The sequence below is a fragment of the Myxine glutinosa genome, chromosome 12 (genome assembly GCF_964187855.1).
Source record: "Myxine glutinosa chromosome 12, kmMyxGlut1.1, whole genome shotgun sequence".
Classification (NCBI taxonomy): domain Eukaryota; kingdom Metazoa; phylum Chordata; class Myxini; order Myxiniformes; family Myxinidae; genus Myxine; species Myxine glutinosa.
This window is the reverse complement of record NC_136272.1, coordinates 97,007,305-97,029,523: the sequence shown is the minus strand read 5'-3', so window position 1 is coordinate 97,029,523 and position 22,219 is coordinate 97,007,305. Positions and strand designations below refer to the sequence as shown.

General features: G+C 47.6%; 1 pseudogene; it reads right to left on the bottom strand.

The window, feature by feature from the left end:
* Positions 1 to 200: 200 nt before the first annotated feature.
* On the bottom strand, positions 201 to 20,936 carry LOC144888469 (SWI/SNF-related matrix-associated actin-dependent regulator of chromatin subfamily A member 5-like; annotated as a pseudogene).
* Between the last annotated feature and the right edge of the window lie 1,283 nt (positions 20,937 to 22,219).

Genomic DNA, 22,219 nt, shown 5'->3' with positions numbered 1-22,219 from the left:
TGTTAAAAAGGAATAAACACAACATTGAAGGTGAGAGGAAAAGGAAAGCCGCAAGATTCGAAATATAATGCAACAAAACATTTGAAAAACAAAACAAGGACAATGTAATCAACTTTAAAATAAAAAGTTGGTCCCATTGAAAGACTTCATTTCAGAAAGTTCAGTCAAAGGTCAAAGGCCTCTTTTACAAAAAAAATAAAAACGAGAAAGAAAAGCTTTTATCTATTATTCAAACCATTACAAACGAGAGCGCTTTTTATTTCCCTGCCAGGGAGGGTAACATTCTCCTGACTGCAAACCCCTATTTTTTAACATCTGGAAAATGTCAAATAACCACTTTGGTCAAAAATGCAAAAATGTGTCAGCCTGGTGGTCAAAATGAACATCACAGGTGCAGCTGGCCTACCAGCCAAGAGTCCGGCCACGCTGCCGAAACGCTACGCTCATCGGCACAAAGGTCAAAAAGAGCAAAAGGTTCAAGTGCCTTAATGGAATTAGAGTTAAAATAATTCGACTGGGAAAGAAAGATTCCTGCAAGTCCTGGGTCACTGCATTGCAGGTGTACTCGGATGTGACAGACCCTCTGCGCATAAATCTATTTATTTATTTAGCGAGAAGTAGGAACAGTGATGACTACGTCAACGATCTGCAGATCGATACAAACGTGAGAAGGAAAGAAGTGGTATTTGTAAAACGCAGGAGATAAGATACAGGAGCGTGACGGGGAGAAGCAGGAGCTCAAAGGGAAACTTCACAGCTTCATTTTCTTCTTTTTCGGCCGGCCATCCGAGCTGTCCAACTTTCGCTTCTGTGCCTGTAATCGCAGAAAGAAATGAAGCACTTTTGGCTCAATTCTGACGAACAATGAGCAGCAACAAAAAATAGAAAATGGAATTTGACGTGAATGCGTCGATGGACATGCCTCCGCCTGCGTTACATGTCAACCCAGTTACGTTTTATATCAATTAAACTTCACATGACAACTTAAAGGTCACATGAGGGAGAAGTAGAAGAGAGAAAACATCAGATGCTTCAAACTCGAGTTATTATATCTGCAAAATGATTTAAGGTCACATGACCTTTGACCTGTTGAACCCAAAATTCAGTCAGTTCATCTTTGTATCACAGTCCATACTTGTGCCAAGTTGGGTTGAAATCCCTTCTGTGGTTCACAAGTTATTGTGGTGACAAAGATTTTAAATTAAAGGTCACATGACCATAAATAGACCCGATGAACCCAAAATCGGATTGGTTCATCATTGTATGACAGTTCAAACTTATGCCAAGATAATTTGCAATCCTTTCAGTCTATCACAAGTTATTGCGGTTACAAAAATCTCCTACGCATGAACGCACACACAACCAAAAAACGTAATGCCTCCTGCTCCTTCGGCTGCGGAGATATAAAAACGTGAGAAAGTATGGATGTTTCTCCAAAAAATACCAACGTACAACCAGGTGTCTATTACAGGTAAACGGTTTTTAATTAATCCTACTTTGGGTCCTCTCTTCTTCCTTTCAGCTTTCTCTTCCAGATCCAGGTTCTCCTTCTCAATGAGCGATATCAATGTGTTGCAGCGTCTCTGCAATTCCTGAAAACATAGGTATCCATTGCAATGTTTGTCCCACAACACAAGGACATATCACCACATTTGTCCCACCACACACATATGTACCCATCACCATGCACATTCAGTGCTCTCCATAAGTGTTGGAACAGTGAAGTCAAATTTGTTATCACTAGTACACCCGCAGACTTCGGGAGGGGCAGGGAAGGTCATTCCTCTTTGGGGGTTATAGATTACAGTTGATCGATGGGCGGATCTCAATAACATCGGGTGCTTGTTCATTTACCAAGTTTCTTGTGAAGAGATCGCCTCGTGGTTTAAGCATTTGAGCAAGCACTCCATTCAAAACCGTAAAGGAACGGCTGGCTTGGCAAGCGCTAGCTAGCTGCTTGGCAAAGGAGCACAACCCGAGCTTCTCCCTTTCAGTTTCGTATGAAACAGCAGGAGCGAGTTTCAAAAGTTGGCCACGAAAAATGCCACGGTAGTGGCAGAAAGGGCCATGTTGTTAACCCAACAATATTTGTGGGCTATATAGAGTACAGTAGATCTTCACTCAGTCCTGTGAGTAACCTTACTTCAGGGATGTCGGGATTCCTCCAAATTTCTTCATTTAGTGTAATAAAGAGCATTAGCGACTGTTTAAAAAGCCAACCATGCGTGTTTGTGGTGTATTGTGGGAGCTATGCTCGCACGATAAAACCGGACAAAATCAACGACGCCAGGAATGAAGTTTCACTGAGGTATTTATTTTCAGCTCACTCGAAAGAACTCAAAAGCATTGAATCAGTCAGCCCATCCAACGGGCGGCAATTTATAAGTAAAGCTCAACACACAAAAGCCACGCCTCTCAGGCGGGGCGTGGTATGAAAATAGGTAAGCCAAGTGTTCGCCCGGGAAAGGCAAATCTGGACACGCCCGGGCGAGTCCGGACAAGTGACCGCTCGCCGGTTGCGTCATCGGCCGGTGCAAGGTAATTGTGTCATGCTTCCGGTAACCGCTACATGCGCCCCCCCAGAATTAATATGCACCGGGAGAGTCAGTTTGAGGGGGGTCTTGATGACCCGGCCGAAACGACACCTGGCGATTCGTGTGGGGGTTGTAGGTGGCGTGGTGGTGGATGGTCGGGCGGGGGGCGTGGTTGACGTGGGACAGCCCAGTCGTGGAGGAAGGGCCAACCGTGGAGGTTGGTCGAGGTCCAAATGGGCCGGCTTGAGGCGGTCCACGGAGATGCGGTCCGGCTTGCCGCCGATGTCGATGATGAACGACTTGTCGTCCCTCTTCAGGACCCAGAAAGGTCCATCGTACGGCGGCCGGAGCGGTCCCCGGTGTGCGTCGTGCCGGGTAAAAACGTACTCCGCAGTGTGAAGTGCTGGGGGGACGTGGGGTTGGGGGCAGCCGTGGTGGGACGTGGGCACGGAGGCAAATCTCCTGGCGGCCTCCTGGAGGACCGACCACGCGCAGTGGCTGGCCATAGACCAGCTTGGCGGTGGAAGCCTGGAGGTCCTCTTTGGGGGCCGTTCGGAGGCCCAATAGGACCCACGGGAGCCTGTCGGACCAATCGTCATCCTGGAGGCTGGCCCTGAGAGCGGCCTTCATCGAGCGGTGGAACCGCTCGCACAAGCCGTTGGCTTGGGGGTGGTAGGCCGTGGGGTGGTGTAGCTTGACCCCCAAGGCCTGGGCGACCGCGCCCCAAAGCTCGGAGGCGAATTGCAGGCCTCTGTCAGAGGAGATGTCCGAGGGCGCGCCGAAATGGGCAATCCAGGTGCCAATGAAGGCCTGCGCCACGTCGGCGGATGTCGTTGATGCCAGCGGGACGGCCTCTAGCCACCTGGTGGTCCTGTCCACCATCGTGAGGAGGTGGGTGAAGCCCCACGAGGAGGGCAGGGGTCCCATCAGGTCCACATTGACGTGGTCGAAGCGCCGCGCGGGCACGTCGAATGGTGCCAACGGGGCCTGGGTGTGCCGGTGGACCTTCGCGCGTTGGCAGGTGACACAGGCGTTGGCCTAGTCGCGGACGTCCTTACAGAGCCTGTGCCAGACGAACTTTGCTGCCACGAGCTTCTGTGATGCTTTCCGGCCTGGGTGGGAAAGGCGGTGGAGGGCTTCAAAAATGTGCCGCTGCCATCCGGTGGGCACGATGGGGCGAGGTTGGCCCAGGGAAACGTCGCACAGGAGAACTGTGCCTGTGTCCTCGAAGGGGACGTCAGCCAACCGCAGGCCTGTGTCCGCTGTCCGGAGGGCTTGCACCGTGGGGTCGGCGGTCTCGTCGGCCGCCATGCGGGCGAAGTCCACACCCAGGTGAACGGCGTTCGCGCCGGACCGGGAGAGGCAATCGGCCACAGCGTTGTCCTTGCCCGCGACGTGCCGGATGTCCGTCGTAAATTCGGACACGGCGGAGAGGTGGTGCTGCTGGTGGGCCGACCACGGCTCCGTAACCTTGGCCATGGCGAAGACCAGGGGTTTGTGGTCCACAAACGCCATGAACGGGCGGCCCTCCAAAAGATGGCGGAAGTGGCGAACAGCCAGGTAAAGGCCGAGGAGCTCACGGTCAAAAGTGCTATACTTGCGCTCGTTAGGGCGAAGCTGCCGGCTGAAGAAGGCCAGCGGTTGCCAAGCCCCGTTCACCCACTGTTCATGCACGGCGCCCACCGCATAGTTGGAAGCGTCCGTGGTGAGGGCGATGGGTGCGTCGAGCACCGGGTGCGCCAGCATGGTCGCGTTGGCGAGGGCCAGCTTAGCGCCCGTGAATGCCGCGTCCATCTCTGTGGTCCAGGCAACGTCGTGCTTGGCCGGCTTGCCCCGGAGGGCTTCGTACAGGGGGCGCATGAGTTGGGCGGCGCGAGGCATGAACCGGTGGTAGAAATTTACCATCCCCCAAAATTCCTGTAGGGCCTTGATGGAGTGGGGGCGCGGGAAACTTGTGATTGCCTCCACCTTGGTAGGCAGCGGGACGGCCCCACGCTTCGTGATGCGGTGCCCCAGGAAGTCGATGGCCGTTACGCCAAACTGGCATTTCGCCGGGTTGATGGTGAGGCCATGCTGGCCGAGGCGCTCAAAACGCGTGCGCAGGTGGATGAGGTGCTCCGCCCGGGAAGTGCTGGCGACGAGAATGTTGTCCAGGTAAACAAAAAGGAAGGTGAGGTCGCGCAGCACGCTGTGCATCAGCCGCTGGAAGGCCTGGGCCGCGTTCTTAAGGCCGAACGGCATGCAAAGGAACTGGAAGAGGCCAAGAGGTGTAATTACCGCTGTCTTCGGCACGTCGGCCGGCCGGGCGGGTACCTGGTGGTAGCCCCGAATGAGGTCGACCTTGGAAAAGATCACCCGCCCCGCCAAACGGGCGGAAAAGTCCTGTATGTGTGGTATGTGGTACCGGTCGGGGGTGGTGGCGTCGTTGAGGCGGCGGTAATCGCCGCATGGTCGCCATCCGCCACCCGGTTTGGGCACGATGTGCAGGGGCGAGGCCCACGCACGATTCGAGCGCCGCACAATGCCCAATTGCTCCAGCGCGTGAAATTCCGACTTTGCCACGGCGAGTTTGGCCGGGTCGAGGCGGCGAGCCCTGGCGTAGACCGGTGGACCTGTGGTTGGGATGTGGTGTTCGACGCCGTGCTTGACGGCGACGGCCGAAAACGTCGGCTGCGTGAGGGCGGGAAACTCGGCGAGTAGGCGGGTGAAATCGTCCACGGCCGGGAGCGCGCAGGCTAGCTTGGTTGGTGCGGAGCCGCTCAATGAGCAAGCGAGTGAGCTGAAGGTCTCCGCGTTGATGAGCCGACGCCATTTGCCGTCGACCAAAAGCCCATGCGCGCAAAGAAAATCTGCACCCAGCAAGGCCATGGGCACGTTCGCCGTGATGAAGTCCCACCTGAAGCGCTGGCCCCCGAAGCAGAATGCGACGCTGCGCGAACCGAAGGTGCGGATGGAGGAGCCGTTTGCGGCGACCAAGGCGACCCCGCATGGCGCGGCCTGTTTGTCCTGCACCGAAGCGGCTATCACGCTCAGCTGAGCGCCGGTGTCGCACAAAAAACGGCGCCCAGACGCTGTGTCCGTGATAAACAGAAGGCTGCCTGAATGGCCGACGCTCATGGCAGGCAGCGAGCGCCGGCCTGGTCGTTTCCCGACCTGCCGAAAGTGCACGGTGGGCGGCACGTTCTGGCCTTCTGCCCGAACCTGGCGTGGTAATAGCACATGGTCCGCTCTGGTGGAGGCTCCGGCGGTCGCGTCGGGTTCGGTTCGGCTGACTCGGCCGGTGGTGGCGCCGGTCGTGGCACGGGCATTGCCTCGGTTGGCCCAGGGTTCCAGGCGGCCACTCCGACGTATCGCCTGGCCGAGAAAAATTTATCGGCCTCCTTGGCCAGGGCGCGAGGGTCCGTGATGGGCGAGTTAGCCAAAGCTAACCGTACCTGCCCAGGTAGCTGCCGGAGGAACAGCTCGCGGAAGAGGAAATCCAGGCTGTGGTTGCCGAATAGAGCCAGCATGTGATCCATGCACTCAGATGGACGGGCCTCACCCAGCTCCGGGAGGTCGAGTAGTTGTCGCGTGCGTTCGGTCTCCGTGAGTCCAAACGCACCGAGGAGTAGGCCTTTGAGCACGCCGTATTTGTCGGTGTTCGGCGGGTTCTGGAGGAAGCTCAGGACCCTGGCCGCGGTGGAGGCATTGAGCGCGGAGACCACATGGTGGTAGCGCATTGTGTCCTCCGTACTGTTCCGCAGGGCGAATTGAGAAGCCGCTTGGGTGAACCAGACGGCCGCGTGCGATTCCCAAAAGCCCGGGAGCTTCAAAGCTACAGATGACTCCATCGCCATGTTTATCACGCCGGGGTCACCAATTGTGGGAGCTAAGCTCGCACGATAAAACCGGACAAAATGAACGACGCCAGGAATGAAGTTTCACTGAGCTATTTATTTTCAGCTCACTCGAAAGAACTCAAAAGCACTGAATCTGCCCATCTAACGGGCGGCAATTTATAAGTAAAGCTCAACACACAAAAGCCACGCCTCTCAGGCGGGGCGTGGTATGCAAATAGGTAAGCCAAGTGTTCGCCCGGGAAAGGCAAGTCTGGACACGCCCGGGCGAGTCCAGACAAGTGACCGCTCACCGGTTGCGTCATCGGCCGGTGCAAGGTAATTGTGTCATGCTTCCGGTAACCGCTACAGTATAATATTTTTACTTCCTGTGGAAGCCGTTGCTTCTTCGGAAAGGCTATTATAACTATAAGCTATAGGGGAAGGCGGGGCAAGTTGAGCATTGGGGTAAGTTGAGCCACCACCTCCCAGCCAGTTATGAATGAGTCAGACTTTGTGGTGGCGCCATCTATAGATGCCCCATTGCATAACTCCAAATTCTGCCATATTGTTTTCCAAATTGAAACAGAAACCAGTGTTGCAGAGGGAAAAATCCAATTTTCAGCCATAAAAGTAAAAAGGTGTAAAACAGGTAAGTTCACGTTTCTTCCATATGCAGCATAGATATAATATGGATATCAGATGACAATTGTTAGTCCAGGTATGTCTCCATTCTTGTCATAGACTTTAATACGATGGATGCATAGAATATGTGTGTATGTGGAGACATCTCAGAAAGTTCAGACTGGGGTAAGTTGAGCCAGACCCTATGGGGCAAATAGAGCCATGGCTCAACTTGCCCCGTAGGGTCTGGCTCAACTTGCCAACTCATGTTGGTGGAGATAATAATAATTAGCATTTATAATGCGCTTTTCCCCAAAGGCTCAAAGCGCTTACAGAATACCATATTATTACCCCGGTCATTGGATACATTGCGAGCCTGCACCACACTGGGTGTACCATCTCCACTCCCCGGGGAGCATTCCTTGCCGTGCTGCCATTTCAAGCGCTCCGAGCAAAGCTCGGGCAAATGTGCTGGCAAATCAAGATTTGTGCATTACATTGCTCGGGTTGATGTACTGAATGGAGAGAGGAATTTCAGTTTGAAGGTGTCTTCCTGCAGAAGGTTGCTGGAAAAGTTGGATCGGACAACCCAGTGTTTGTTCCAAACCCAAAGGATGAAGCAGGATTTGAACTGGAAGACATCGTGCGTAAGCTGCCACAGCATAAGTGCGTTGGCAGTTCTGCCCGTTGTTCTGGACAGCTTGTGTTCAATTGTGACTTGTCAGTTTGGCAGCTTAATTGACTTGATTTCTGACCTGTTTTAGTTTTAGTTCCAGATCCAAATGATGAAGCTGGCATTGATGAGCAAGATATTGTGCCTTAATTGCCACAATCTGACTGTTGGCCTTTCTGGGTGTATTTGGGAGACTTTTGTTTTATTGTGACTTAAAACTGTGGCAGCTGTTTTCAACTCAATCCAGCTGCCACAGTGAATTAAAACCATGAACACAAGGTACATGTAAATATTTCGTTCAGTGTTGTAACAAGTACATTCAATATTTTTCAGGCAGACCAATTTTTGTACTTCAGTTATCTTTATTTGGGGCAATGATCAACTATTTGGGATACTTTTTGTTTAATTGTGACTTGAAACTGTGACAGGTGGATTGAGTTGACTTTTCTTACCACAGTTGACAATCTTGTTTTTCTATGAGAGTGACTCAATTTGTTCGTAACTGATGACTATAACCATGAACACAAGGTAATCATTTCGTTCAGTGTTGTAGAACTTTACAACATTAAATATTTTTCTGGCAAAACAATGGTTTTCTACTTTAGTTATCTTTATTTGGGGCAATGATCAACTTACCCCTATGTGGTACAACTCACCCGAGAGGTTGGATCGACTTACCCCTCAGGCGGGCAAGTTGAGCCATTTGGCCTCCGTTTTTTCAAAGGTCACAGTGACTTTCAGTGTGGGGATAGAAAGTAAGAACGAGCTTCAAAATGTTTCCCAAGGATTAAATTAGAAGGCAAGATACTCATTTGTGCAAGATCATCAGTAAGTTCAGTCCTAACATTCCAAGAACAAAAACTGGCTCAACTTGCCCCACCTTCCCCTATTTATACACATAATCACTGCAGGAAAAACGCCTTGGGGAAGTGGGACATTATTAGTATTAATATTGTTTTGTAATAACATTAACAATATGTGATTATCATTAATTTTGTTATTAAAAGCGTCTTTGGAAAAACGTCACGATAAATCTTCTTTGGAAATATGCCACGATAAAGCTAATTTAACATTTATATACACCTCAACGTGCAACCCCATTGACAGCAATGGCGGGCAAACTTGCTCGGGGGGGGGGGGGTGGAAAACCTCCTTGGGGAGGGGGGGCAAATGAATGCGCTACAACCTTCATTGTGTAACCCTCCGTCATCCTGACAGGTTTGGTTGAGATTGGATAAGTAACGACAGAATGTATTGGCGACAAAAATTCATCACAGACACAAATGGCGTATTTTAGTATGATTACTATATCCTCATCAGATTTGGATTTGAGATCAAAAGATGAATTTGAGGTAAAAGTACAAAAGGTTAGCTTTTATTTCTTGGTACTTCTGTAAATATATATGTTTTACCTTTGTAGAACAATAGCACTTTTTATGTTCTGTACGCCCATTTTGAGTAAGCATGCCGTCATTTTGAGTTCCGCACCCCCATTTTAAATAAGCATACCCCCATTTTGAGTAATCCTTTTCAGTACTACTTGTCATCACCGGGCCCCGTGCGGAGCCGGGCGATGACATCATGCAGTGAGCGCCTGGAGATGGAATAGCAAAGGAGCGGTGTACAACAAGTGAATAAATCAAAACAAAAAGTTTTGCACATTTCCACGCATTCCGAAATCCAGGAAGGCGGGAAACGTACCATTGCAGTGCAGGATTTGAGAAACCAGTCAAACTTGAATTGCGGAGCGTTGCGCACACACTGCAGCAGCTCGTCGGAGACGCTCTCCCGGTCGAAACCCATCTTGAGCAGCATGCAGATGAGGAAACAATCCTCTTCTTCAGTGTAGTTCTTCCCCTTGTTGGTACCATAGGCAATGCACAGTTGGTGGAAGGGTGCCTTGTAGCGAGCAATCTGGCGACAGGCCAGAGTTTTGTTCGGATCCATCCAATCAAATTGGCATGTGCATAATCAACGACAAACAGAAAACAGAACCATGACAACAAAGTACACAATCAGATTTTAGAATCTCGAAGAGAATGCACCGAGGGAAGAAAGAAAGATTAAAATGAGACGACACAAAACAGGATGTTTTAACCGTGGCAGTTCTTGTTGCGAGCGCCCCACACCTTCGCATCCAACGCTTTCTTGATGCCGATGCGACGCTGGATCTGAGCCTCTCCACGCTCAATCTGGGACATGATCTTCTCGATGTCCTGCAGCTCATTGGAGTGATCCCAGAACACCGCTATGATGAGAAATAAAAGTGAAGTTCCACAGATTAATGAGAGCAGCAATGTGGGTAAATATATTCAATACGGAGGTCAACGTAATGGGATTGTTGTGAAGAGCATTTGACTCGGAGAAAGATAACTGGAACATTTCATCAACTAGGGAGTTCATAGAACACCTTTCGCCATGTCGTCTTGAGAAAGAAGGACATGGGAAAGAGACCGATTTTTACCAAAGGAAAGAAACCGATCACTCCCTGCTGACAACAGACCGAGCTCACTTACATCAGTCTCTATAAATCTTTCAGCACATAATTTTCCATAATATTATGGCTCGTATAGAAAGACATAAAAACCTGAAAACATAACAGCATGGCTTTTTGAAAGCCCACTTTTGTGAGACACATCTTGTGAACACTGTGGAGGAGATGGGGATTTTTTTGTATTACATAGCCAAGGCTGGTGTTTGAGCTAGTACTAGTATACTGAATAAACCAGGATACAACAGGACAAAAGGAACAGCAGAGAAAGGGGGAAAACACCAACAGCAGAGACAAAGGCCAAGACAGAGGGAAAAAGACAAACAAGACAGAAGGAAAATTAGGGACAGGAGAGGATGCAAGGGGTGGACAAGGTGGATAAAGAAGGGAACTCTCATGAGGGAAAACTGGAAATTTGGAAGAAGGGGTTGGGTGGGGTGGAAGCTTAACGAGAGTAGTAGAGGTCAGGTTTTGAATTGGGATGATCTGACATGGTGGCGAACAGCTGTCTTGACGACCTGGAGGGAAGAATGAGATTGAAGAGGATATGGAAGTTGGTTGCACAGGTGGGAAATAAAAGAAACAAATGAGTGATGTGAACAGTGATCCTCGATTCAGGCAGTTTCACCAGAAGGGGAAGGTGGTGGACCATATGAACACCTGGGAGGGGTGGTCGATGAGAAAGGAGGCAGAGGAAGACAGAGACCACCGACCTGTCTGTGATGGCAAAATGAAAGGCCCATAAACTCAGCTTCATTGCAGGAGAGTCCAATAATCTTGAAGACCTTGGTTCACTGACGATTGCCTTTTGTACCGATCCATTCATGGGAAGGAATATCAAGTACAGTTGCAGAAATATCCAGACACATTGAGGGATTTGTCCCACAGATGGCAAATGACTTTCCACCTGTCAAAGTGCCACACAATGCATGCAACAAGATGCGGACAACCTTGGGATTAAACATACTGCATGTTGAGGGTAAACTTTACATCTATTCAGCAGAGCCATTATCTTGGTGTCAACCTGTCAAGAAACATGACAGGTAATCATCATGTGAACCATGTTGTAAATGTTGCAAACAAAATCCTGGGATTCGTAAGGAGAAGCCTACCCAAATGGGAAGCAAACGTTGAGATAGCTGCAAACAAGGCATTGGTACATCCCAAACCTGAGCCTACAGATTTGGGATCCTACCTTGAAAATAAACTGGATATATGTGCAGCATGGTTTGTCTCTAATGACTATGCCAGATATTCCAGTATTACGTCAATGTTGAGCTCCTTGAAGTGACCTTCAATGCAACATCGACGACGGCCAAGTAGGCTCATACTGTTCTTCAAGGCAGTACACCATGAAGTTACTATTGATATTCCACCATACGTCAACCAAGCAATCCGCTCCAGGAGAGGAAACACCAACTGCTTTGTGCCTCTCCAGTGTCGCACTTAAGGCATACCTTAATTGTTACATACCGCATACCACAAGAGACTGGAATAACCTCCCACCAGAAACAAACAAAAAAAAAACACCTCGCAGCAATTTAAAATACAACTAAATTGGTATATGTTGGAAAATTACATGCCCAGACCAGGAATCGAACCTAGGCTCTCGGAAAAACCATACCAGTGCTCTGCCATCTGAGCTATCTGGACGACCCTGACTGAGCATGCAATTTTCCCACACATATGATTTCACTCTTTCCGGAAATGCTTCCGGGGCACTCGCTGCCAACCATATGAGCACCAATGGCCTGAACACGGGGCAGCGAGCACTGAGCGTTCCACATAGTCTGTCAGTCTGTCAGTCCGTCACGGAAAGAACAGTTTTCCGGACTTTTTTTCTAAACTCTTAATGCTAATGATTTCAAACTTGGTACATGGTTTCCTCATGATAAGTTACAGATGAAGTTCGAACTTCACGACATTTAGATCATTTTTGACAAAGTTATGGCACTTTGAACTTTGGTAATTTCCCCAACAATTTTCCGTACGACAGACTGCCGGTAGGGGACATGTATTTCAGCGCAATACTCAGAATGCTTGTTGTCTGTGTCCTTTATGACGTCTGTAAAAACAGGACATTTCCTGTTTGGAATGATTTTCAATTCTGTTTGACTGCCAGACAGACAAGAGTAAAAACAAATTATCACTCCTCTCTTCACTTGCGCGATTGGGACGAATTCGGAGCAAAAGAACTGCGAAACCACAGATTAGTTTCCGATTCATGTTCAAAATAAAACATTCAATTGAAATAAGTAGTTCCTCGATCAATAAACTGACGTTTGTGGACAGACAGACGAAGGGGACCAATTACTTAACCTCGCTTTTCGAGTACGCGGGGTAAAAACAAAGACGACGGTCGAATGAGAGTAGATCACAGTATAAAAAGAACAAGTTTGCGTCATGCAATGAGACATCCTTACTCGAATACTCGATGACCTCCTCTGGAGCTTTTCCTTCGACCTCCTGTGCGATGTTATCTATGTCGTCCCGGCCCCACTTCTCGTTCGCTTTGATGAACTGATTGAAGTCACGCTTGTTCCAGCTCGTGAAACCCTGTCAAGAAAAGGTGCCGTGTTTATGAAAATTGATTTCATTCCACTCATCATATTGAAAAGGTCAATGGAGCCTTCGCCAATTCCCTTCTGGTTTTGGATAAAGAAATCACACAAATTGACCCCATGCTTCCTCTTTGGTGGAAATCTGCGAAACAACAGGAAAGGATCATGAAAAAGGGAAACCTGCAAGAGGAGTTTCTCCTTTTCCTCCATCTCGTCCTCTGGTAACGGCTCAGCCGATTCGATCTTGCTCTGCTACTCCTTCTGAGCGTACGCCGAGTTTGGCAGATCCGAGTTCCGCGGAACCTTTGCAGGAAATCAAAAAAATAAAGAGACTGAACAAGAGTACTCCTGTAAACTGGTATGCAACAAAGGACACACATTCAACAATGTGAAATTTGGTTTAGTTCATAGATCAAAGGCACAAGGTTCACTTTGTATCCAATGGTCTTTCTGTAGTGGAGGATCTCCTTCTCCAGAATCTCGAACAGCCGAGGGGGGAAGAACTGGAAGTACTGAATGTTTGGTTGTCTTGGGGGTCGTGGAGCCTGGGAGAACAAGAAACGACCTTAAATCTGTTTCATTAGCATTTAAAGATGTTTACGTTGAGGGAAGTTGTAACCTTTTGCATTCAAATTGTGAATTTGAGGGGTTTTAGGCAGAACCTAAAATTCGGCAAAAACCAATAATCATGCACGATTGATTAAACAAAGCACTAATCATACAACTGCTCCACAAAACATCTGACAAGACGTCATTTCCGCATTTCAAACCTTGGGGGCTTTCGGCTCAGTGACCCGCAGGGCATCTCGGAAGTAGGCATCGACGGCGTAGTTTGCTTTCCTTTCGCGCTTTGGAGGTTCGATCCACTCCGTCATGTTCGTCTACAAATATTTCACATTCAAATCCATCAATAATTCCACAGTTTTGTTTGAAAGTGTTCAGAGGAAAGGTCAGCCTGGCAAGAGGTGACCTCGTGATTATTACAGTCATGGCCAAACATATTGGCACCCATGCACTTTTTTCAAATAACACAATTTTCTCTAAAAATAAATTGAAATTGACAAAAGTATTTGGTCTCCACAATAATTTATTTCACTGTTAATATTACAGAACCTTTGTTTTTGATTCAGAACTTAATATATACTTTTAAATCAGAAAAGAAAAATAAATGGCATTGACAAAATTATTGACACCCTAGATTTAATATTTCGGAGCACACACAGCCTTTGGACAAAATAACTGCAGTAAAGCGCTTCCTATAGCCATGAATGAGCTTCCGACACCTCTCTATTAGCAGTTTGGCCTACTTTTGTGCAAACTGCTCCAGTTCTCCCAGAATTGAAGGGTGCCTTATCCCAACTGCTGTTTTCAGATCTCCCCACAGGTGTTCAATGGGATTTATACCTGGACTCATTGCTGGCCACTTCAGAACAGTCCAGCGTTTTGTCTTGAACCATTTCTGGGTGATTTTTAAAGTGTGTTTGGGGTCATTGTCCTGCTGCAAGACCCATGACCTTCGACGGAGACCCAGCTTTCTGACACTGGGTCGAACAATGCGCCGCCCCAAAATGCCATCGTTATCTCCTGATTTCATGATGCCATGCACACATTCAAGGCACCCAGTGCCAGAGGCAGCACAGCAACCCCAAAACATCACTGAACCTCCTCCATGTTTGACTGCAGGGAAGATGTTCTTTTCTTTGAAGGCTTCAATTTGTTTTCTGTAAACATTGAGATGATGTGCTGCACCAAAAAGCTCTAATTTGGTCTCATCTGTCCACAGGACATTCTCCCAGAAGGACTTTGGCTTGTTCAGGTGTGTTTTGGAAAATTCTACTCAGGCTTTCTTACGTCTCTCTCAGCAGTGCGGTCGTCCTGGATCTCCTACCATAGAACCCCTTTCATTGAGTTGGCGACGCATGGTGCGAGTTGAAACTGTCGCACCTTGTGTCTGTAGGTCAGCTTGAATCTGTTTGGCAGTTGATCGAGGTGCTTTCTCCACCATCCGAACAATCCTTCACTGCAATCTTCGATCAAGTTTTCTCTTGCGGCCACGTCACGTTCAGGGAGGTTGGTTACAGTACCATGGGACTTAAACTTCCTGATAACAATGCATTCGGTGGACACAGGAACATCAAGGTCTCTGGAGATGGAATTGTGGGGAGAGAAGGGGAAGCACATAATCACAACATTTGAGAGCAGGGACATCGGGAATGTGTGGGAGGGAGAGGGATTGGGGGGAGGAGGCGTGGGAAAGGGGGTGGGGGTGGGAGAAGTATAAAACACAAGGACACCAAGGACTTCCAGGACAGAAGTTGGTATTTCAAAAAAGTGGATTTGGGGTGAAATTAGTGGGGGTAGAAAAGATCAAGGTTTTGGATGGGGGAAGATAAGAGATGGTGGTGAACAGCCGTTTTAAAGACCTGGAGGGAGGAGTGGGATTGAAGAGAGTGAGGGAGTTTGTTCCAGAGGCGGGAGAAAAGAGGAATGAAGGAGTGAAGGTGAGCAGAGAGTCTTGATTTTGGCAGTTTAACCATAAGAGTTGCAGGCAGATCTTGTGCGACCTGTAGGAATATTTTGGGGACAGAGCCCAGAGAGAGCTGGGGAGGCAAGGCCAGAGAGGAGTCGGTAGAAGACGGAAAGACCACCAACCTGCCTGCGGTGAGTGAGTGAAAGGCCCTTTGAGTTAGCTTCATCGTGGGAGATTCCAATGATTCTGAACGCTTTGGTTTCAACAGCGTGAAGACGAGCTAGGTGTGAGGCAGGAGCACCAGCCCAGAGGGGAGAGCAGTATTCCATTGAGCTGCGGATGAAAGCCTTGTATGTGGTGAGGAGCTCAGGTGTGCCAAGGAAGGACTTCGCACGACGGAGGATGCCCAGTCGGCGACTGGCTTTGGAGGCCAGATTTGAAATGTGGTTTTCCCAGGAAAGATCATTGCAGATAGTGAGACCCAAAAGCTTGAGTGACAGAACTTCTTGGAGAGGATTATTCAGAAAGTGGATGGGAGGGTTGTCCAGTCGGTCTTTTCGGAGAGACATCGTAAGAGTGTGAGATTTGTCAGGATTGAAAGACATGTTCCACTTGTTTGCCCAGTCTGTGTTGTTGTCCAGGTCTGCAGAGAGTGAGGAGGCTGCAGACTGCCGATCTGAGGGATGAGGAATGGAGCGACAGAGAGTAGAGTCATCAGCAAAGAGATATAGAGGATTTTCAAGAGAGTCAGAGAGATCATTGATGAAGACCAGAAAAAGCACAGGGCCCAGAACACTGCCTTGGGGAACTCCAGCCTGAACAGGAAGAGGAGATGAGAGAAACCCATTCAGGGCCACACGTTGACTACGACTAGAGAGGACGTCCGCCAGCCATGCGTGGAGATTTCCATGGATACCAAAGGAGGAGAGTTTGGTGAGCAGAGCAGGGTGCCAGACCGTATCGAAGGCACGTGATATGTCAAGGGAGCCAGCTCTAATTTCCTGTTTGGCATTGAGGACCTCCATCCATTGTTGAGAAAGCAGAAGCAGCATGTCCAGAGTAGAGTGATCAGGTCTGAAACCAAATTGATGATCAGAGATCAAGCCATTGGAGAAGAGGAAAGATTTCATATCTGAAGCAATGATGGATTCCATGGCTTTGCTGATAAATTGGGAGAAGGCTGATTGGTCTGTAGTTGCTAGGATCTGTTTTTGCACCTTTTTTGTGCAAAGCGGTGATGTTGGCTGATTTCCAAGCAGATGGCAGATGACCTTGAGCAAAAGAGAGGGTGAAGGGAACAGAGAGAGGGAGTGAAAGAGCGGAAGAACAGGATTTTAGGACCCGTGGGATGATGCCATCAGGTCCAGAATCAGTTGCAGAATCAGAGTCGAGAGTTGACAGAAACTTTTCCACCTTGTCAGGAGGAAAGGTCACAGAGTCCAGGAGCAGCTGGGTTTGACTGGGTACGGTGGGTACAGAGAGGGATGGGTTTGGGACACAAGATTTAGAGGCAAACACAGAGTTGAGGCATTCAGCTTTTTCACGTGCGGAGTCAGCTGTGTAGCCATTTGAGGTGAGGGAGGGGATGGAGGGGGAACAAACACCAGAAACAGATTTGACCAGACGCCACCAGGATTTGGAAGAGGGAGACAGATAAGAGAGTTCGGTCTTGAGAACGGAGAGATATTGGTTCCTGGCTCTCCTGAGGGTGGACACACACTTGTTTCGGGCTTTGTGAAAGGAAATGAGATTTCCTTCCGTTGGATTTGCTTTCCAGGAGACGAAAGCAAGTTGTTTCTGGGCAACAGCCTCACCACAAGATTCCGTGTACCATGGACGGGAGGAAGGGTATGACAACTGAAGACGAGATGGGATAAATCTGTGCATGAGAGAGAGCAATTTTCTTTGGAAGACTTCCCAGGATGAGTTGATGTCAGAGGCGGTAGAGATGGGAGACCAGTCCAGATGATTGATGGCTGCTTGAAGACCGTGCCAGTTGGCCTGAGTGAAATGCCAGACTCGTCGATGCTGAGGAGGCTCTCTGAGAATGGTCAGAGAGATGTCCACTTTAACAAGCACATGATCAGATGAGCCGATTGGAGCAGAAGAAGAGCAGCAGACATTTTCAGGGAAGTTAGTCATAACCAAGTCCAGAAGAGAAGATGCTCCGTTGACTGAGATCCGGGTCGGGAAATTGACAGATTATGTCAGTCCCAGTGAGTCGCAGAAGTCCTTTGCTGAAGAGCCATGGCTGGTGAGATAGGTACCCACACCCAGCCAACTGGCATGGTGACAATTGAAATCACCACATATGAGGAAGAGAGAGTTGGGATGGGTAGATAGAATCGATTCTTACTTGTCACACATACAACCTGTCCAACAAGTTCGTCCAAATCCACCCATAAGTTTTTGAGATATCCTGCTATATATCGTTTTGGCCCTATGGTGAAGAACGTTTTGGCCCTTCCCAATGGTGAAGAATCACTTGAAAATTTTAAAAATTCTCATATCCGAATGCATATTCAGATCTTCGCCAAAATTGAATCGAATCGTCCTTGTCAGACACCCAACCGGTACACCAAGTTTGGTGCAAATCCGTCCACAACTTTTTGAGATATCCTGCTATGTATCCTTTTTGGCCCTGTCTCCCAATAGTGAAGAATCACCTCAAAAAATTATGGGAGCCGGATCCGAATCCGGATCTTCACCAAAATCGAATCATTTCGTCCTTGTCACATACGCTACATCTCTGCCAAATTTGGTCCGAATCCGTCCACAACTTTTTGAGATAATTTGTTCACAGACAAACGGACAGACAAACAGACAGGGGTGAAAACATAACCTCCATCCACCTTTGGTGGCAGAGGTAACAACAGGTTGAGAAGAACTACTTGTATAACGATGATTTTTGTTATTTTAAATGATATTCGTCTTCGTTTTAGTTTCGCACTGAAATGTTGGAGTCGTAATTCTTTTCCACTCTCACAAGTGGCACCAACCTTTGCCATGTTAAACCTCAGAGGAATTTGGTGAGATGAACGACTGATCTGGGTTTGATTTGCTTAGTTTAATTTCAAAGTCGTCCAAGTAAAAATTTCTCTTTCCTTTGACCTATGTTTTCCTCATTGCAAACCCAAATCCTTCAGAATCGATGGACGACATTTCAATGGAAAATGATAAAGAAGAAGAGATCATGGAAGTTACCTACGAAAGCATCCTTCGTGCTCTATTCGTTACTTTGGCTGTCCGCTGGACTGTTTTCTGTTTGAAAAAGTGGACGAAGCGCTTGAAAAAGATTTTCACCAAGAAAGTGCATCACAAAAAGAGGAATAGGAGGTGCACCACAAAAAGCTGGCTTGCAAGCCAATGTCCCATCTCACGGTCAAGTTCCTGGTTGAAGTGCTGCAGGACATGCGGGCAAATGCTGACAATATGCAAGAAAATCGACCCAGTCATGAAGCACGACCTCAAGTTTAAGAGGAGTTGGATGACGTGAATCCCCCATACAAGGAGCTGCACATACACTTGGAGTAATGTGCCCGGAAGCTCTCCATCACGTATTTCTTCCACCCTGGTCCCTCCAGCTCAACCACATCATCACCCTGTCCTGCCTCTGTTTTCTGACACGATTTATTTCTGATGCCCCAGACCATAGAGTATTCTGAACATTAAATCGAATGTTAACGTTGCATAAGTTGGGATGAACTTGTTATTTTGTCTCAATATTTTGAGGTACGCTCAAAATGGTCATTATAGCAGTAATAGTATATCAGTAATTTGTGCGGTCAAATAGCAGTAATACATACAAGTGAGGTACCACATGAAAGCTTAGCTTCTGCTGGTTCTTCTGAAATCAATATTATCACGTTTCAGAAATATTTCGTCCGAGTTATTGGCCTACACATGGCCGCACCCCATGTACAGATCTAGCGCATCACAAAAATGATGGTTTCTACATTTACTTTTGTTTGAAGTGCATATGTGGTCCTTCATATATAAAATTAAACTGTGTCCACGTACCTAACATTTGATGTTACAACGATGATTTTCTGACATAAACTGACAAAGTTATGGCAAGTTCAAAAATGGCACTCGTTAATAAATGAAAGCAAAGCAGCGAGCATACATTCATGCGATTCAATACGTCAACAACTCATGTACCAGTTATATATTTTGTGTTTCTTTAATGTAACATATAGTTGTAAAGATTACGAATATCATGAAGAGTGAAACTAGCCTGACATAATGTATACACATTAACAAATGAACAAGCTACCAGCAAGCAACGTATACTGGGTAATGTATTCAATATTGTTACGGAACCGGAGTACGGCACTCCCCTTAAGGGGGGGGGGGGTTAATTCCCCCTTCTATTTTCACTGGCGGTCTCCGCTCCTGATGCTACACAGCTACCTCCGGAAAGGTAGGTGCGCAGCCCCATTCGTACCGCGGACAGATGTTAATTGCCGAGTGGTTTTAGCAACCGCGGCACGAACTATTACCAAGGACTAGACCCGAGTCTGAAACGTTGGCCAAAATCGCGCCACAGGTTTTCAATTGGGAAATCACAAAGACGACGGATGTGAAGAAGAGGAAGACAGAAGTAGTAAATACGAATATAATTTATTACTACTATTTACAATTCAAAGAAACCAAGGGAGAAGGAAGAATAAGAAAATAATTACAGAAAGAGGGACGGACCAGAAGGACACAGTGCAACGCTAGCTTACCTATGGCAGTCTTACTTACAACCCCAGGACAGAACAAACAAAACAAACTCACGTACACAAGAGGATGGAATGGCAGGAATGGTTTGGAGGGATGAGCAGGTGGAATCACAGGGCACAGCGAGCAGGTCCACTCCGGGTGGGAAGCGAGGAGCCGGCAGCTCCAAGTATTTGGCTGTACACCGCGCACCGGCAGGTTGGTTCACAGCAGCGCGTCAGGGCTCCATGCGGTAGGTTGAAACGGGGCTGGTTGAAGCGGCTCTCTGCAGAAAAATCGCTTGTGCAGAACTCAGCTGGGTCACGCATCTGCCGCGAAAAGGCTTGCGCGGGCGCTTATATAACGCGCTTCAAGATCAATGCGCGCCATGCCCGTGATGGTATTTCATCTGCCCTGGTTGGCTGGTCGGGGCTCGCTGGCTCCAGCTTTGATGATGAGGTGGTGCCACGCCCATGATCCGACGGCTCCTCCTCCTTCTCAAGTTTAACCGTGTGCGTAATGGAGGTTTTGGGGTGATTTGAGCGAGCCCCAGCCAAAGGGCAGCGAACGCTGCCGGCAATTTCGTTTTGGTGGCAATTGAAAGGGGATTCTACCTTATTTCATTTGGTGCAATGCAGTGTTAACTAGTGGGAAGACAGAACCTTAACCTAATACACATAATAAGGAGATAACTACTGAACAAAGGAAATCTATTATTTGCTGCGTGATTGTATATGGAATAACTACGGGAACGACCTTTGACCTTTATACACAACAAATGGAGGAAGGAGCGTGATATTTTGCAACAATTAAACACAATTCTCATATCCATAACAATATAACAAACGGGCACAGAGTTCATTCACTGATGAACATTGTCAATCCTGATCACTGTGAGTGCTGTCTCCACCAAACTGATATAGGATATCTGGCAGTTCTGCATCCGACTCATCTGAGTCCACATCCTCAGAATCTGGTAGTTTGTCGATGATATCGATGAGCTGTTGTGTCAGATCATTTCCTGTGTACATTCCTACATTTCCATAGTGGCTCCAGCTTGCCATCCCTCAACTCCCATCCATGGACAACGGTTGCATCTGGAATATCGTATTTCGCGATATGGGCCCTCTTCCAGATTACAATCTGATAGTTCACCCACCTTGAGTGCTGCTCTAAACCTCTACTACATGGTGATATTGTTTCCAGAGCCATGTTCTTTGAAGGGCTGAGTTGGGCAGCTATAGTAGCCCATGGCTTACGACATTATTTTTGGTGCACGACTCATTGGCATCCTCACCTCGGTTGGCTTCAGAGCCTCGACTCATCAGTCGAGGAGTTTGCTGGATTTGAATTCTTCACCATCATCACCATTATATGAAAAGTTGTGTGTGTTTGTAAAATGAAAATTTGAAACGGTGCATGATGTTTTTTTTCGCACCGTATGGTTGAACACTTTCAATAAACTGTAATCGCATTCCTTCAATAAACATCGGAAATGGTACTTGGTGTCGTGTTTTTTTTTATTATTCAAGCATATTTTATGAAACTAATCCTGTGCATTCACGGTCTAAAACATTTTTAACTTAAAAAATTTTCTCCTATGAATCAGGATCCGGCCTATCGGAACTTATCCCTCTTTTCCCCATTGAAACAATGCCCTGACATTTGCAGTTTCACATTTGTGAGATTTTCCATTTTGAATCAAGAACTGCAGGGAACCTATCTTTTGTTTCCCCCATTAAAACAATGCCCCGACATTCGCGGTGTCGACATTCATGGGATTTACCGCGAATCAGGATCTGCTGAGAACCTATCCCCCTTTTCCCATTGCAACAATGCCCCACAATCGTGATTTCGACATTCGCGGCATTTTCCAGCAAACTACAGTATATTGGCCAAAAATATTGGCACCCTTGCACTTTTTAAAAATAACTCACAATTTTGTCTAAAAATTGAAATTGCCAAAAGTATTTGGTCTCCACAATTTTTTATTTCACTGTTAATATTACAGAACCTTTGTTTTTACGGCGTGGCCCATAAGGCAAAGCAGTCCAGAACAGTGTTTATCTGCATGTATGTGTTTATGTATGTCCCCTCAAACGTATACCAATTAGAGCTCAAGATCTGGTCACATGACAGGGTGATGTGATTATGTCTGATGTCATTACGGCAGCACGACGGCTGACTCTCCACAAACCGCCATTTTTATTTGTATGCCGTTCACCCGAACATATCGTCGAACCTGTCATATATCACAATCGCCATGCTCTACCTTCACGTTTTTCATTCAATGTGAAACACAAACAAACTGATTGTTAAAATGACCATGAAATATCGAAAGCATCGG